The sequence below is a fragment of the Oncorhynchus nerka genome, linkage group LG24, assembly GCF_034236695.1.
Source record: "Oncorhynchus nerka isolate Pitt River linkage group LG24, Oner_Uvic_2.0, whole genome shotgun sequence".
NCBI classification, from domain to species: Eukaryota; Metazoa; Chordata; class Actinopteri; order Salmoniformes; family Salmonidae; genus Oncorhynchus; species Oncorhynchus nerka.
Window position 1 is genome coordinate 41,778,220 of NC_088419.1, and position 17,288 is coordinate 41,795,507.

The window sequence follows — 17,288 nt, forward strand, 5'->3', positions numbered from 1 at the left end:
ACAGAGGAACTCTGAAGCTCTGTCAGAGTGACCATCACCTCCCTGATCAAGGTCCTTCTCCCTCGATTGCTCAGTTTGGCCGGGCGGCCAGCTCTATGAAGAGTCTTGGTGGTTCCAAACTTCTTCCATTTAAGAATGATGGATGCCACTGTGTTCTTGGGGACCTTCAATGCTGCAGAAATGTTTTGGTACCCTTCCCCTCAGAGCTCTACGGACAATTCCTTTGACCTCAACTGTGGCACCTTATGTAGACAGGTGTGTGCCTTTCCAAGTCCAATCAATTGAATTTACCACAGGTGTATTCCAGTCATGTTGTAGAAACATCTCAAGGATGATCAATGGAAACAGGATGCACCTGAGCTCAATTTCGAGTCTCATAGCAAAGGGTCTGAATACTTATGCAGATAAGGTATTTCTGGTTAAAAAAAAATTATAAATGTGCAAAAAATTTAGAAACCTGTTTTCCCTTTATCATTATGGGGTATTGTGTGTGTATATAGCTGAGGCTGTTCTATTTATTTAATCCATTTTAGAATAAGGCTGTAACATAAAAAAATGTGGAAAAAGTCAAGGGGTCTGAATACTTTCCACAGGCACTGTATAATATGTCTGCAACTGCAGACAACACCCCAAACTATTAATAACATGTGTCTATTCACACTAGCCAGCCACTGTTTTTACTATTCACTAAGGTCAAATGTGCAGCATTTTAAGAGGTGTTTCAAATCTTGCACATTCATCATAATGGAATTCCTCTAGCCATGGCTTTGAGGGGAAAAGAAACGTATGAATGTTCTCACAGTTGCCTGAATTAAAGGCCTTTTAGAGAAGAATTTGATCGTTTCTCTGAGCTGTGGGTCATTTCTTATCGTTTACTTGCCAGATGTCCAACATGAGCACCTTTTTTTAGTTTGGTTGAAACATGACTAACCTCTCAAACACTGCTTTGAATGGCAGATGGAGACATGACAAAACAATCAATGACGTCCTTGTATTTAGGCAGTGGGATTGTCTGGATGTTTCCATATCACTTGGCATTATTGAAGGTAAATATTATGCAAAACTAAACATGCTTTAGGTTAAAGTATTAAAAATAGCATTTCTTTCTGTGATGCTGTTATATTTAGGTTTCCGGGTTGGAGTGTATGCAATAGTTATTGAGACCTTGAGGGGAAAACCCTGGTTTCCAGCCATTACCATCCTCTGGTCTCCATCTCCCGGTCTCTCTGGGATGGATGACATCATGACATGAGATCATAAGATCATAGATCACGTTGTGGTAACTTCCAAACACTGTCACCGTGGACCAGTCAGAAACGGCCTTGTTTATGAAACAACAAAGCGTTGTTTACGTTCGTTCCACAATAGAGACCTTTGAAGTGCCGTCACCCATACAGAATGCTGGCTTTGTTATCAGCTGATTTAAAGACGAGCGTTCAGTTCTAAACGCAACATAAAATACTGGTCATTTAGTTCTAAATGCAACATACAAAACTGGTCATTTAGTTCTGGCATGCAACATACAAGACGGGTCATTTAGTTCTGGCATGCAACATACAAGACGGGTCATTTAGTTCTGGCATGCAACATACCAGACTGGTCATTTAGTTCTGGCATGCAACATACAAGACGGGTCATTTAGTTCTGGCATGCAACATACAAGACGGGTCATTTAGTTCTGGCATGCAGCATACAAGACGGGTCATTTAGTTCTGGCATGCAACATACAAGACGGGTCATTTAGTTCTGGCATGCAACATACAAGACGGGTCATTTAGTTCTGGCATGCAACATACCAGACGGGTCATTTAGTTCTGGCATGCAACATACCAGACTGGTCATTTAGTTCTGGCATGCAACATACAAGACGGGTCATTTAGTTCTGGCATGCAGCATACAAGACGGGTCATTTAGTTCTGGCATGCAACATACAAGACGGGTCATTTAGTTCTGGCATGCAACATACAAGACGGGTCATTTAGTTCTGGCATGCAGCATACAAGACGGGTCATTTAGTTCTGGCATGCAACATACAAGACGGGTCATTTAGTTCTGGCATGCAACATACAAGACGGGTCATTTAGTTCTGGCATGCAACATACCAGACGGGTCATTTAGTTCTGGCATGCAACATACCAGACGGGTCATTTAGTTCTGGCATGCAACATACCAGACTGGTCATTTAGTTCTGGCATGCAACATACAAGACGGGTCATTTAGTTCTGGCATGCAACATACAAGACGGGTCATTTAGTTCTGGCATGCAACATACAAGACTGGTCATTTAGTTCTGGCATGCAACATACAAGACTGGTCATTTAGTTCTGGTATGCAACATACAAGACGGGTCATTTAGTTCTGGCATGCAACATACAAGACGGGTCATTTAGTTCTGGCATGCAACATACAAGACGGGTCATTTAGTTCTGGCATGCAACATACAAGACGGGTCATTTAGTTCTGGCATGCAACATACAAGACGGGTCATTTAGTTCTGGCATGCAACATACAAGACGGGTCATTTAGTTCTGGCATGCAACATACAAGACGGGTCATTTAGTTCTGGCATGCAACATACAAGACGGGTCATTTAGTTCTGGTATGCAACATACAAGACGGGTCATTTAGTTCTGGCATGCAACATTGTTGTAGGTGTTGGATGGTGTAACACCTCTGACCTGTATCGTTTGCTCCGACTACTCCCTGGGATCATGTTCAATTCCAGCCATGCTTCCAACCTGACCTTTACCAATCTCTGTCTGGTCTAACATTGACCTCTAAACGTGTATACACAGACGCACACATGCCCACACACATTCACACTCCTGCACGTGCAGATGTGTACACACACACACACACAGTGCATGTACACACAGACAGAGAGGGAGAGAAATATGCTTTATCAGATATGTCAGGTTTAGCTGTAGTGTATCACACACCATGTTTGGGATGTAATTTGTCTGCACTCAAAGATTACCACAAGCATGTTTTTGAATTGTCCATGCAGTCCAATTGGTGTGTGAGTGAACTGATGTCTGATTTGAAGTAAACCTATTTTGGATAGATGATGAGACTGATGCTAATTATTGGTATAAGTGTTTTTTCCCTTTTCTCACCAATATGCTGTGGTGTTATTGTTTCTGCAGGTGTAGACGGCAATACTCAGATCTCATTTGTCTGTGATGAGAATCGCCATCCACCAGAGACCTAAGGTACGGTAAGATATCAAACGCTCATTATCTCATCTACCAATAAACAATTCATCATGCCTGGAGAAAAACCACCAATCATGAATATATACACACACACACACACACACACACACACACCTCAAGTGACTAGGTAATCTGATGCAGTCGAACACACCATTTTCAAGCAAACATTGAAATATTGATGTTGATTTCTCTGAAACTGTCTCGGTGACTGATGGTGATTTCACAGTATAGCTCTCTTTTGACGTTTATAAAGATTGTTTTGAGTGTTGTTCGAAAAACTGATGCTATTACTGTTGCATATTCATGAGCCTTTTGTGAGCTGTTGAGGTTTATATGGTTGAAGTAATTCGTTCAGGGTCAGATGCATAACAAAATGACAAACGCAAACCTACTTCTGTATTTTCTGCGTATAATTGAGCAGACTTTAGTTCATGTCTCTTGGTATTAGAACAGCAGGGGAAAAAAGTGTAACGAGTTAGGCTCTAAATATTTCTGAGTTTGGTAATTAGACTTAAATTACACTCCTTTGATCCTGTAGTATGGTGTGTGATTGTGTGTGCACATCTATGCGATTTGTTTAATTAGTGGGGGGGTCAAATCACTTGAATTACTTGATTCACGGCTTCATTAATTTAGATTGACTTCTCTCCTTCCAAATGAGGGAGGGAGGGAGGGAGGGAGAGAGGGGAGGGTGACCTAGGTCTGTCTTTTTGTCTAGTCCTACCTGCCATGATCTTGGAATTCTGAGAGCAAGCAACAAAAAAAAAACGCAGCCAGGCACCAAGCAATTATGGGTTTAGTGTCCGGTCTCGGGTCATTAAGAGATAGGATTACTGCTGGGCCGGAGGACCCCAGGAATGTGTCGTCCCCTCTGGTGGCCCGACTTACCGCTGATGAAATGGAATTGAATTAATGGGGCTGCCCACAGCGCTGCCTGATTAAAATGACACACACGGCTTTGATCCATGCTGGTCCCTCGAGGGACATAGGGGGGTGGGGTGAAGGGGGATTGGGAGGAGGGTGTGTGTGATTATTTTAATTTTATTTAACCCTTATTTTACCAGGTGTCACTCGGCTGTGTGCTTGGCTTGGGTCAGTGCACCCCTGATTTTAACACTACTCAGTATGTGTGCTGGGGTCCATCTCCCAACCCCACAACCTTCTCACTGGGAGGGCTGAACCTGTCAGGTGCAGAACTGGTTGCTGCATACTCCGGTCAGTTAGGGCCTCTGGTTTCTGCATACTCCGGTTAGTTAGCGACGCTGGTTTCTGCATACTCCGGTCAGTTAGGGCCGCTGGTTTCTGCAAATTCCGGTCAGTTAGGGCCGCTGGTTTCTGCATACTCCGGTTAGTTAGCGACACTGGTTTCTGCATACTCCGGTCAGTTAGGGCCGCTGGTTTCTGCATACTCCGGTCAGTTAGGGCCGCTGGTTTCTGCATACTCCGGTTAGTTAGCGACACTGGTTTCTGCATACTCCGGTCAGTTAGCGACACTGGTTTCTGCATACTCCGGTCAGTTAGGGCCGCTGGTTTCTGCATACTCCGGTTAGCTAGGGCCGCTGGTTTCTGTATACTCCGGTTAGCTAGGGCCGCTGGTTTCGGCATACTCCGGTTAGCTAGGGCCGCTGGTTTCGGCATACTCCAGTCAGCTAGGGCCGCTGGTTTCGGCATACTCAGGTCAGCTAGGGCCGCTGGTTTCGGCATACTCCGGTTAGCTAGGGCCGCTGGTTTCGGCATACTCCGGTTAGCTAGGGCCGCTGGTTTCGGCATACTCCGGTTAGCTAGGGCCACTGGAGTAGGCTTCCTTCACCCGCTGAAGAAGTTCAAAATGCCTGCTGTACCATTTTGAAGTGTGTTTAGCTTGATTCAGCTTAGTGCGGTACTTAGCTGTATAGACAGAAAATCACGAGGGTTGTCTGTTGTAAAGGTGTCTGCTAAGCAGAAAATATAATGATTGCAATGATATGACCTCTAACATGGAAACCAGTGTGATATGGTATGTGCATATAACTGCAAGGTCATGTTTTCTACCAGCCCTTGGTCATTAGTAGTAAAACGGCCTCTGTCCCTGCCTGCACATCTATTGTCATAAAGCGTATACATTCCACTAATTTGAAGCCTGAGCTCGCACTCACACACTGTATACAGACTGCAACACGCAGACATTAACATTGAAGCATCGTCTCTCAGCCGAGTGATTAAGACATTGCGCCCAGTAGGGGGTCGTGGGGAGAGTGGAGACCCCTGGGGATGGAACACACAGCAGGGGTCACATGACAACACACAATCCCCAACACCCCCCCCCCCCCCCATGCTGCACCACACGGGTCACAACATGACATCTCACCCGGGCCATTGAGCCTAATATCTGTGAAGGAGCTACTGATGCACGCGCACAAACAATCAGCGTCAGCCTGTTCACCATCCATTAGGGACCATGGTTTAGCATAAACTCCAACACTAGCCAGAATTATTACTCTATACGTTTGCATTACAACGTTGCCTGCAAGGTTTTCTTTTCTTCTAAAGTAGGTGGTTTCAGTGAGAGAATGAGTATCATAGCAGTGGGTGATATAAGGCAGGGAAAACCTGAAACAGAGAAACTTCAATCCACTTGACACCTGTATGTGTGAATTTATCTAGCTGTGGAGTGTTAAGAGCTATTGCTGAGAGGATCCCTATAGTCTCTCTGTGTCTGTCTCTTTCAATTCAATTCAATGGGCTTTATTGACAGTTCCAGTCAAAAGTTTGGACTCTCCTATTAATTCATTTTCTTAATTTTTTGCTATTTTCTACATTGTATAATAATAGTGAAGACCTCAAAACTATGAAATAGCACATATGGAATCATGTAGTAACCAAATAAGTGTGAAACAAATCAAAATATATTTAACATTTTAGATTCTTCAAAGTAGCCACCCATTGCCTTGATGACAGTACAATGCATTGAGGGTAATACACTTAATTTCACGAGTAATAACTAATAGTACATGGCTAATAAATAAACAACCATGTATGTACAATGTACATGATGATCGTTACACTATGTATTACTTGTAAGTTACTCCTTTACATTTTCCACATTTTGTTAGGTTACAGCCTTATTCTAAATTCCTCATCAATCTACACACATTCTCCATAATGACAAAGCAAAAACAAGTTTTGATATTTTTTTAATCAACCGTTTACTCAGTACTTTGTTGAAGCTCCTTTGGCAGCAATTACAGCCACGAGTCTTCTTGGGTATGACGCTACAAGCTTGGCACACCTGTATTTGGGGAGTTTCTCCCATTCTTCTCTGCAGATCCTCTCAAGCTCTGTCGGGTTGGATAGGGAGCGTTGCTGCACAGCTATTTTCAGGTCTTTCCAGAGATGTTTGATCGGGTTCAAGTCTGTGCTCTGGCTGGGCCACTCAAGGACATTCAGAGACTTGTCCAAAAGCCATTCCTGCATTGTCTTGGCTGTGTGCTTATGGTCGTTGTCCTGTTGGAAGTTGAACCTTCACACCAGTCTGAGGTCCTGAGTGCTCTGGAGAAGGTTTTAAATCGAGGAACTATTTTGTACTTTGCTCCGTTCATCTTTGCCTCAATCCTGACTAGTCTCCCTGTCCCTGCCGCTGTAAAATATCTCCACAGCATGATTCTGCCACCACCATGCTTCACAGTAGGGATGGTGCCAGGTTTCTTCCAGGCGTGACGCTTGGCATTCGGGCCAAAGAGTTCAATCTTGGTTTCATCAGACAAGAGAATCTTGTTCCTCATTGTCTGAGAGTCCTTGAGGTGCCTTTTGGGAAACTCCAAGCAGGCTGTCATGTGCATGTCCTTCTGGAAGGTTCTTCTATCTCTACAGAAGAACACTAGAGCTCTGTCAGAGTGACCATCGGGTTCTTGGTCACCTCCCTGACCAAGACCCTTCTCCCCCGATTGCTCAGTTTGGCCGGACGGCTAGCTCTAGGAAGGGTTTTGGTGGTTCCAAACTTATTCCATTTAAGAATGATTGAGGCCACTTCATGGGGACCTTCAATGCTGCAGATATTGTTTGGTACACTTCCCCAGATCTGTGCCTCAACACAATCCTGTCTCGGAGCTCTACGGCTAATTCCTTCGACCTCATGGCTCGGTTTTTGCTCTGACATGCATTGTCAACTGTGGGACCTTATATAGACAGGTGTGTGCCTTTCCAAATCATGTCCAATCAAATTTAATTTCCCATAGGTGGACTCCAATTTGTAGAAACATTTCAAGGATGATCCATGGAAACAGAATGCACCTGAGCTCAATTTTGAGTCTCATAACAAAGGGTCTGAATACTTATGTAAATAAGTATTCTGTAAGTAATTCTGTTTATCTTTTATACATTTGCAAAAATGTCTAAAAAACAGTTTTCACTTTGTCATTATGGAGTATTGTGTGTAGATTGCTAAGGAGTATTTAATCAATTTTAGAATGTTGTAACGTAACAAAATTTGAAAAAAGTTGAGTGACCTGAATACTTTCCGAAGGCACTGTATATACAATGTAAATGCTTCAGGGAATTAATGGTCATGGGATGTCCCTCGGGCTATGGCATTTAGATATATAGATAGAAATACATACACAGACCGTATACAGTCAAAGGTTTGGACACACCTACTCATTAAAGCGTTTTTCTTAATTTTTTTACTCTTTTCCACATTGTAGAATAATAGTGAAGACATAAACTATGAAATAACACATGGAATCATGTAGTAACCAAAAAAGTGTTAAACAAATCAAAATATATTTTAAATTCTTCAAAGTAGCCACCAAATGCCTTGATGACAGCTTTGCACACTCTTGGCATTCAACCAGCTTCACCTGGAATGCTTTTCCAACTCATCCCAAACCATCTCAATTGGGTTGAGGTTGGGTGATTGTGAGGCCAGGTCATCTGATGCAGCACTCCCTCACTCTCCTTCCTGGTCAAATAGTCTTTACACCGCCTGTAAGTGTGTTGGGTCATTGTCCTGTTGAAAAACAAATGATAGTCTCATTAAGTGCTAACCAGATGGGATGGCGTATCGCTGCACAATGCCGTGCTGATTAAGTGTGCCTTGAATTCAATAAAAATCGTAGACCGTTTCACCAGCAAAGCACCCACACACCATCACACCTCCTCTTCTATGCTTCACGGTGAGATCCACACATGCGAAGATCATCCGTGTACCTACTCTGAGTCTCACAAAGACACAGCAGTTGGAACTAAAAATCTGCCATGAAGGCCTGATTCACCATGAAGGCCTGATTCACGTCTCCTCTGAACAGTTGACGTGGCTGTTACTTGAACTCTGTGAAGCATTTATTTGGGCTGCAATCTGAGGTGCAGTTAACTGAGATTCTGCAGAAGAGGAAACTCTGGGTCTTCCTTTACTTTGTCCCCACGAGAGCCAGTTTCATTATAGCACTTTTTGTGACTGCAAAACTAACTTTTAACACCTGATAGTTGAAACGAATTACAGGGGACTACCTCATGAAGCTGGTTGAGAGAATGCCAAGAGTGGGCAAATCTCCCATCAAGGCAAAATGTGGCTACTTTGAAGAATATCAAATATTTGTTTTAACACTTTTGTGGTTACTACATGGTTCCATATGCGTTCTTTCAGTTACATTTACATTTAAGTCATTTAGCAGACGCTCTTATCCAGAGCGACTTACAAATTGGTGCATTCACCTTATGACATCCAGTGGAGCAGCCACTTTACAATAGTGCATCTAAATCTTTTAAGGGGGGTGAGAAGGATTACTTTATCCTATTCTAGGTATTCCTGAAAGAGGTGGGGTTTCAGGTGTCTCCGGAAGGTGGTGATTGACTCCGCTGTCCTGGCGTCGTGAGGGAGTTTGTTCCACCATTGGGGGGCCAGAGCAGCGAACAGTTTTGACTGGGCTGAGCGGGAACTGTACTTCCTCAGTGGTAGGGAGGCGAGCAGGCCAGAGGTGGATGAACGCAGTGCCCTTGTTTGGGTGTAGGGCCTGATCAGAGCCTGGAGGTACTGAGGTGCCGTTCCCCTCACAGCTCCGTAGGCAAGCACCATGGTCTTGTAGCGGATGCGAGCTTCAACTGGAAGCCAGTGGAGAGAGCGGAGGAGCGGGGTGACGTGAGAGAACTTGGGAAGGTTGAACACCAGACGGGCTGCAGCGTTCTGGATGAGTTGTAGGGGTTTAATGGCACAGGCAGGGAGCCCAGCCAACAGCGAGTTGCAGTAATCCAGACGGGAGATGACAAGTGCCTGGATTAGGACCTGCGCCGCTTCCTGTGTGAGGCAGGGTCGTACTCTGCGGATGTTGTAGAGCATGAACCTACAGGAACGGGCCACCGCCTTGATGTTAGTTGAGAACGACAGGGTGTTGTCCAGGATCACGCCAAGGTTCTTAGCGCTCTGGGAGGAGGACACAGTGGAGTTGTCAACCGTGATGGCGAGATCATGGAACGGGCAGTCCTTCCCCGGGAGGAAGAGCAGCTCCGTCTTGCCGAGGTTCAGCTTGAGGTGGTGATCCGTCATCCACACTGATATGTCTGCCAGACATGCAGAGATGCGATTCGCCACCTGGTCATCAGAAGGGGGAAAGGAGAAGATTAATTGTGTGTCGTCTGCATAGCAATGATAGGAGAGACCATGTGAGGTTATGACAGAGCCAAGTGACTTGGTGTATAGCGAGAATAGGAGAGGGCCTAGAACAGAGCCCTGGGGGACACCAGTGGTGAGAGCACGTGGTGAGGAGACGGATTCTCGCCACGCCACCTGGTAGGAGCGACCTGTCAGGTAGGACGCAATCCAAGCGTGGGCCGCGCCGGAGATGCCCAACTCGGAGAGGGTGGAGAGGAGGATCTGATGGTTCACAGTATCGAAGGCAGCCGATAGGTCTAGAAGGATGAGAGCAGAGGAGAGAGAGTTAGCTTTAGCAGTGCGGAGCGCCTCCGTGATACAGAGAAGAGCAGTCTCAGTTGAATGACTAGTCTTGAAACCTGACTGATTTGGATCAAGAAGGTCATTCTGAGAGAGATAGCGGGAGAGCTGGCCAAGGACGGCACATTCAAGGGTTTTGGAGAGAAAAGAAAGAAGGGATACTGGTCTGTAGTTGTTGACATCGGAGGGATCGAGTGTAGGTTTTTTCAGAAGGGGTGCAACTCTCGCTCTCTTGAAGACGGAAGGGACGTAGCCAGCGGTCAGGGATGAGTTGATGAGCGAGGTGAGGTAAGGAGAAGGTCTCCGGAGATGGTCTGGAGAAGAGAGGAGGGGATAGGGTCAAGCGGGCAGGTTGTTGGGCGGCCGGCCGTCACAAGACGCGAGATTTCATCTGGAGAGAGAGGGGAGAAAGAGGTCAGAGCACAGGGTAGGGCAGTGTGAGCAGAACCAGCGGTGTCGTTTGACTTAGCAAACGAGGATCGGATGTCGTCGACCTTCTTTTCAAAATGGTTGACGAAGTCATCTGCAGAGGGGGAGGAGGGGGGAGGGGAGGAGGATTCAGGAGGGAGGAGAAGGTGGCAAAGAGCTTCCTAGGGTTAGAGGCAGATGCTTGGAATTTAGAGTGGTAGAAAGTGGCTTTAGCAGCAGCGACAGAAGAGGAAAATGTAGAGAGGAGGGAGTGAAAGGATTCCAGGTCCGCAGGGAGGCGAGTTTTCCTCCATTTCCGCTCGGCTGCCCGGAGCCCTGTTCTGTGAGCTCGCAATGAGTCGTCGAGCCACGGAGCGGGAGGGGAGGACCGAGCCGGCCTGGAGGATAGGGGACATAGAGAGTCAAAGGATGCAGAAAGGGAGGAGAGGAGGGTTGAGGAGGCAGAATCAGGAGATAGGTTGGAGAAGGTTTGAGCAGAGGGAAGAGATGATAGGATGGAAGAGGAGAGAGTAGCGGGGGAGAGAGAGCGAAGGTTGGGACGGCGCGATACCATCCGAGTAGGGGCAGTGTGGGAAGTGTTGGATGAGAGCGAGAGGGAAAAGGATACAAGGTAGTGGTCGGAGACTTGGGGGAGTTGCAATGAGGTTAGTGGAAGAACAGCATCTAGTAAAGATGAGGTCGAGCGTATTGCCTACCTTGTGAGTAGGGGGGGAAGGTGAGATGGAGAGGTCAAAAGAGGAGAGGAGTGGAAAGAAGGAGGCAGAGAGGAATGAGTCAAAGGTAGACGTGGGGAGGTTAAAGTCGCCCAGAACTGTGAGGTGAGCCGTCCTCAGGAAAGGAGCTTATCAAGGCATCAAGCTCATTGATGAACTCTCCGAGGGAACCTGGAGGGCGATAAATGATAATGATGTTAAGCTTGAAAGGGCTGGTAACTGTGACAGCATGGAATTCAAAGGAGGCGATAGACAGATGGGTAAGGGGAGAAAGAGAGAATGACCACTTGGGAGAGATGAGGATCCCGGTGCCACCACCCCGCTGACCAGAAGCTCTCGGGGTGTGCGAGAACACGTGGGCGGACGAAGAGAGAGCAGTAGGAGTAGCAGTGTTATCTGTGGTGATCCATGTTTCCGTCAGTGCCAAGAAGTCGAGGGACTGGAGGGAGGCATAGGCTGAGATGAACTCTGCCTTGTTGGCCGCAGATCGGCAGTTCCAGAGGCTACCGGAGACCTGGAACTCCACGTGGGTCGTGCGCGCTGGGACCACCAGATTAGGGTGGCCGCGGCCACGCGGTGTGGAGCGTTTGTATGGTCTGTGCAGAGAGGAGAGAACAGGGATAGACAGACACATAGTTGACAGGCTACAGAAGAGGCTACGCTAATGCAAAGGAGATTGGAATGACAAGTGGACTACTACACGTCTCGAATGTTCAGAAAGTTGAGCTTACGTAGCAAGAATCTTATTGACTAAAATGATTAAAAATGATACAGTACTGCTGAAGTAGGCTAGCTGGCAGTGGCTGCGTTGTTGACTTTGTAGGCTAGCTGGCAGTGGCTGCGTTGTTGATTCGGGGGCTAGCTGGCTAGCTAGCAGTGTTGATTACGTTACGTTGCGTTAAAAGAACGACAATAGCTGGCTAGGTAACCTAGAAAATCGCTCTAGACTACACAATTATCTTTGATACAGAGACGGCTATGTAGCTAGCTATGTAGCTAGCTACGATCAAACAAATCAAACCGTTGTACTGTAATGAAATGAAATGAAAATGTGATACTACCTGTGAAGCGAGGCGGAATGCGACCGGGTTGTTAAGTTCTATTCGGTAGACGTTGGCTAGCTGTTGGCTAGCTAGCAGTGTCTCCTACGTTAAGGACGACAAATAGCTGGCTAGCTAACCTCGGTAAATTAAGATAATCACTCTAAAACTACACACTCTAAACTACACAATTCTACTTCAAGTCCAAATATATCATACTTTAACTTTAACTAAAACAATGACTCGACTTAAAATCGTTGTGCAACATCATGGGTAAGCTCTGGCCATCGTCTTTCATAGTTTTGATATCTTCAATATTATTATACAATGTAGAAAATAGTCAAAATAAAGAACCCTGGAATGAGAAGGTGTCCAAACTTTTGACTGGTACTGTATACAGCTGAAGTCGGAAGTTTACATACACTTAGGTCGGAGTCATTAAAACTTGTTTTTCCACAAATGTCTTGTCAACAAACTATAGTTTTGGCAAGTCGGTTAGGACATCGACTTTGTGCCTGACACAAGTAATTTTTCCAACAATTGTTTACAGACAGATTATTTCACTTATTCACTGTATCACAATTCCAGTGGGTTAGAAGTTTACATACACTAAGTTGACTGTGTCTTTAAACAACTTGGAAAATTCCAGAAAATGATGTAATGGCTTTAGAAGCTTCTGTTAGGCTAATTGACATCGTTTGAGTCAATTGGAAGTGTACCTGTGGCTGTATTTCAAGGCCTACCTTCAAACTCAGTGCCTCTTTGCTTGACATCATGGGAAAATCAAAATAAATCAGCCAAGACCTCCACAAGTCTGGTTCATCCTTGGGAGCAATTTCCAAATGCCTGACGGTACCATGTTTGTCTGTAGAAACAATAGTGCGCAAGTATAAACACCATGGGACCATGCAGCCGTCATACCACTCAGGGAGGAGACGCGTTCTGTCTCCTAGAGATGAACGTACTTTGGTGCGAAAAGTGCAAATCAATCCCAGAACAACAGAAAATGACCTTGTGATGATGCTGGAGGAAACCGGTACAAATGTATCTATATCCACAGTAAAACGAGTCCTATGTCGACATAACCTGAAATGCCACTCAGCAAGGAAGAAGCCACTGCTCCAAAACCGCCATAAAAAAGCCAGACAACGGTTTGCAACTACACAAAGCTCGTACTTTTTAGAGAAATGTCCTCTGGTCTGATGAAACAAAAATAGAACTGTTTGGCCATAATGACCAGTGTTATGTCTGGATGAAAAAGGGGGAGGCTTGCAAGCCGAAGAACACCATCCCAACTGTGAAGAACGGGGGTTGCAGCATCGTGTTGTGGGGGTGCTTTGCTGCAGAAGGGACTGGTGCACTTCACAAAATATATGGCATCACGAGGGAAGAAAATTGTGGATATATTGAAGCAACATCTCAAAACATCAGTCAGGAAGTTGGTCGCAAATGGGTCTTCCAAATGGACAATGACTCCTGTATATAAACTCAGCAAAAAAATAAACATCCCTTTTTCAGGACCCTGTCTTTCAAAGATAATTTGTAAAAATCCAACTAACTTAACTTCACAGATCTTCACTGTAAAGGGTTTAAACACTTTTTCCCATGCCTGTTCAATGAACCATAAACAATTAATGAACATGCACCTGTGGAACGGTCGTTAAGACACTAACAGCTTACAGACGGTAGGCAATTAAGCTAAGTTATGAAAACCTATGACACTAAAGAGGCCTTTCTACTGACTCTGGGAAAAACACCAAAAGAGAGAGACCCAGGGTCCCTGCTCATCTGCGTGAACATGCCTTAGGCATGCTGCAAGGAGGCATGAGGACTGCAGATGTGGCCAGGGCAATAAATTGCGATGTCCGTACTGTGAGACACATAAGACAGCGCTACAGTGAGACAGGACGGACAGCTGATCGTCCTCGCAGTGGCAGACCACGTGTAACAACACCTGCACAGGATCGGTACATCCGAACATCACACCTGCAGGACAGGTACAGGATGGCAACAACAACCGCCCGAGTTACACCAGGAACTCACAATCCCTCCGTCAGTGCTCAGACTGTCCACAATAGGCTGAGAGAGGCTGGACTGATGGCTTGTTGGCCTGTTGTAAGGCAGGTTCTCACCAGACATCACCGGCAACAACGTCGCCGATGGGAACAAACCCACCGTCGAAGGACCAGACAGGACTGGGAAAAAAGTGCTCTTCACTGACGAGTCGTGGTTTTATCTCACCAGGGGTTCATCGTCGAAGGAATGAGCGTTACACCGGGGCCTGTACTCTGGAGCGGGATCGATTTGGAGGTGGAGTGTCCGTCATGGTCTGGGGCGGTGTGTCACAGCATCATTGGACTGAGCTTGTTGTCATTGCAGGCAATCTCAACGTTGTGCGTTACAGGGAAGACATCCTCCTCCCTCATGTGGTACCCTTCCTGCAGGCTCATCCTGACATGAACCTCCAGCATGACAATGCCAACAGCCATACTGCTCGTTCTGTGTGTGATTTGCTGGAAGACAGGAATGCCAGTGTTCTGCCATGGCCAGCGGAGAGCCTGGATCTCAATCCCATTGAGCACGTCTGGAACCTGTTGGGTCGGAGGGTGAGGGCTAGGGCCATTCCCCCCCAGAAATGTCCGGGAACTTGCAGGTGCCTTGGTGGAAGTGTGGGGTAACATCTCACAATAAGAACTGGCAAATCTGGTGCCGTCCGTCTCTGAGTCTGTATTTGGTCAGGGTCTGTTTTCCTTTCTGGCTTTCTCTCTTTCTGTTTGTCTCTTTGTTTGTCTGTCTCATTTTCTGTCTCTCTTCATCTTTCTCGCTCTCTCTCTCTGTCTCTATCTCTCTGTCTCTGTGTATGTGTCTTTCTCCAGTGACTGAAGGAGAAAAGGAACATGCTATTATAACGCACATACAGAGTTCCATAAAACTATATAGAAGGAAGTGAATTATGAAGTGCTCAACCTATTTTGACAAATGTCATATTTTAAGTAGCGTTATTGCTGTTCTGATACACTATTACACCATATAGTTCTTTATACTGGTAATAAAATAAGTCCCCAGATCTTCTGAGAACATTACAGGCACAGATATTGTTTCAGTGAATAACTACCCCTGCCACTGTTGCTCTAATGTGTCCTCTTCTCCAGTAGGCCTTAAGGGGAAATGTTGAACATAAAACCAATTCCTTTGTCTGTTTCTGTGTCCAGTTGCAGTGGTGGGCAGGGGGATATGCTGTCAGACCTCTGCTACTGTGGCTCCAAAACGGTGGGGGCTCAAGAGGAAGTGGCTGTGAGGGAAGGAGATCAAACAACATACTGTATGCCTAACAGAGCAGTACCTTGTGTGATTGCCTGCTTTGTGTATGAGTATAACTTACTGTATATCGATGATAATGGACTTGATTTATTTAGCCCTTTTCCAAGTGCCCGAAGCGTTGTATATCAGTACTGTAGTAGCTTAATTGAGCACTTAAATCACCAACCACCCCAAGAAGTAATGTTGACATAGCTGTTAATTCACCTCAAGAACAATTACGAGAGAGAGAAAAATAGCCTGTTGAGTTCTGCAAAGCCATAGTGTCGTTGACTATTGCAAATGCTATGGGCTCTGGACAAAAGTAGTGCACGATATAGGGAATAGGTTATAGCTCTGGTCAAAATGAGTGTACTATGTAGGAAATAGGGTGTCATTTCAGATGCATCCATAGACTTTCTCTCTATACGGTGACAAAGGTGGCTCTGTCGTCCCAGTGTTATTTGCCGAGAGCCTCCCATGAGGACTAGCTTTCCCTGCATTTGCTGACAGCTAGCATTACACACACGTACACACACACGTACACACACACACACACACACACACACACCTCAGATATCCCCTGGCTGCCATTCAACCTATTGGGGATCCACATCCACATCATGCTTTGCATCCCTGATATCCGTGCCTTTCAAAGGCCATGGTACGTCGGTCATGTCCGCTCACTTCTTCTCCAATCTCAACACATGATCTTCTCCATATGCATCCTGACACACGTCCTGATGCTGTATGGATTTTCTAGATTAGGATCTTGCTTCTGCCTCTACGGAGAAGCATTAAGATGACACTATATGGTTCATATTTCACAGTGTATGCTTAGAGTGCACGAGTAGCCTACAGTAAATCCCAGATATTGTTAGTTTTACTATCAGTGTAGATATTGCATATGGTTTTACTTTACGTCATGTGCTGTACGACAAGGCTTGTCATATTGAGCCCCGGTCTAGATAGAAAACCGAGGCAGCAGCATCACAATACCAGACTGTGGAAAGAATTTCCCCCTGGGGGGAGGGGGGGGGGGACTATTCTAATACTAGCCTCTGAATACATATCTTATATAAGTATATTCTCAGACAAACAGGTTGGCCATTCATTGTTATGTTACCTCTGAATGAGGCAGTGTTATTCTGACTGTGTCTCTGAGCAGTGCAGGGCAGACCCGCTGGTATTGAAGGAGAGTGATTTCCCCTGCTCTGAACAGTCCTGCTAAAATGTTAATTTACATCTCTCTCCTGTAACTACCCAATGTCCTCCAGATCTAATGCATTCCCCTAACAGAGGGGCGGACCTCTTATCTAAAAAAAAAAAAAAAATTCAAATATTCTGTTTTATCGTTCATGGTCAACTGGCCAACTGAGTGAAAATGTTACATGAAATAATTGTTGGTGCGTCAAAGGGATTTTTGTGTATCTCCTTATGTTGACATAGGTTTTAATGTCCTGCTGCGGAGTCCAACTCATTCCCGAGCACATATCTCTAGCCTACATATGTAGAGGAACGTCTGTGATGTTTTCTGGTATGTTCAGCAGCGTGACTAAGGCAGTAAGGGAGGCAGATGACCGGGAGGTTGGTTGTTTAGGGCTCTGGTCTACTGGAGGCGTGAAGAGAATTAGAACTGTGCCGCTTCTTCACAAACCAGAGCTAGTTCAAA

The 17,288-nt window shown here is 45.6% G+C and overlaps 1 protein-coding gene across 1 annotated transcript in view; it reads left to right on the forward strand.

The window, feature by feature from the left end:
* Window positions 1–17,288, forward strand: part of LOC115108006 (kelch-like protein 29) — a 333,260-nt gene that overhangs the window by 19,361 nt on the left and 296,611 nt on the right. The window contains 1 exon segment of the mRNA XM_029631860.2: window positions 3,147–3,212. The gene's annotated coding sequence lies outside the window, so the exon portion shown is untranslated.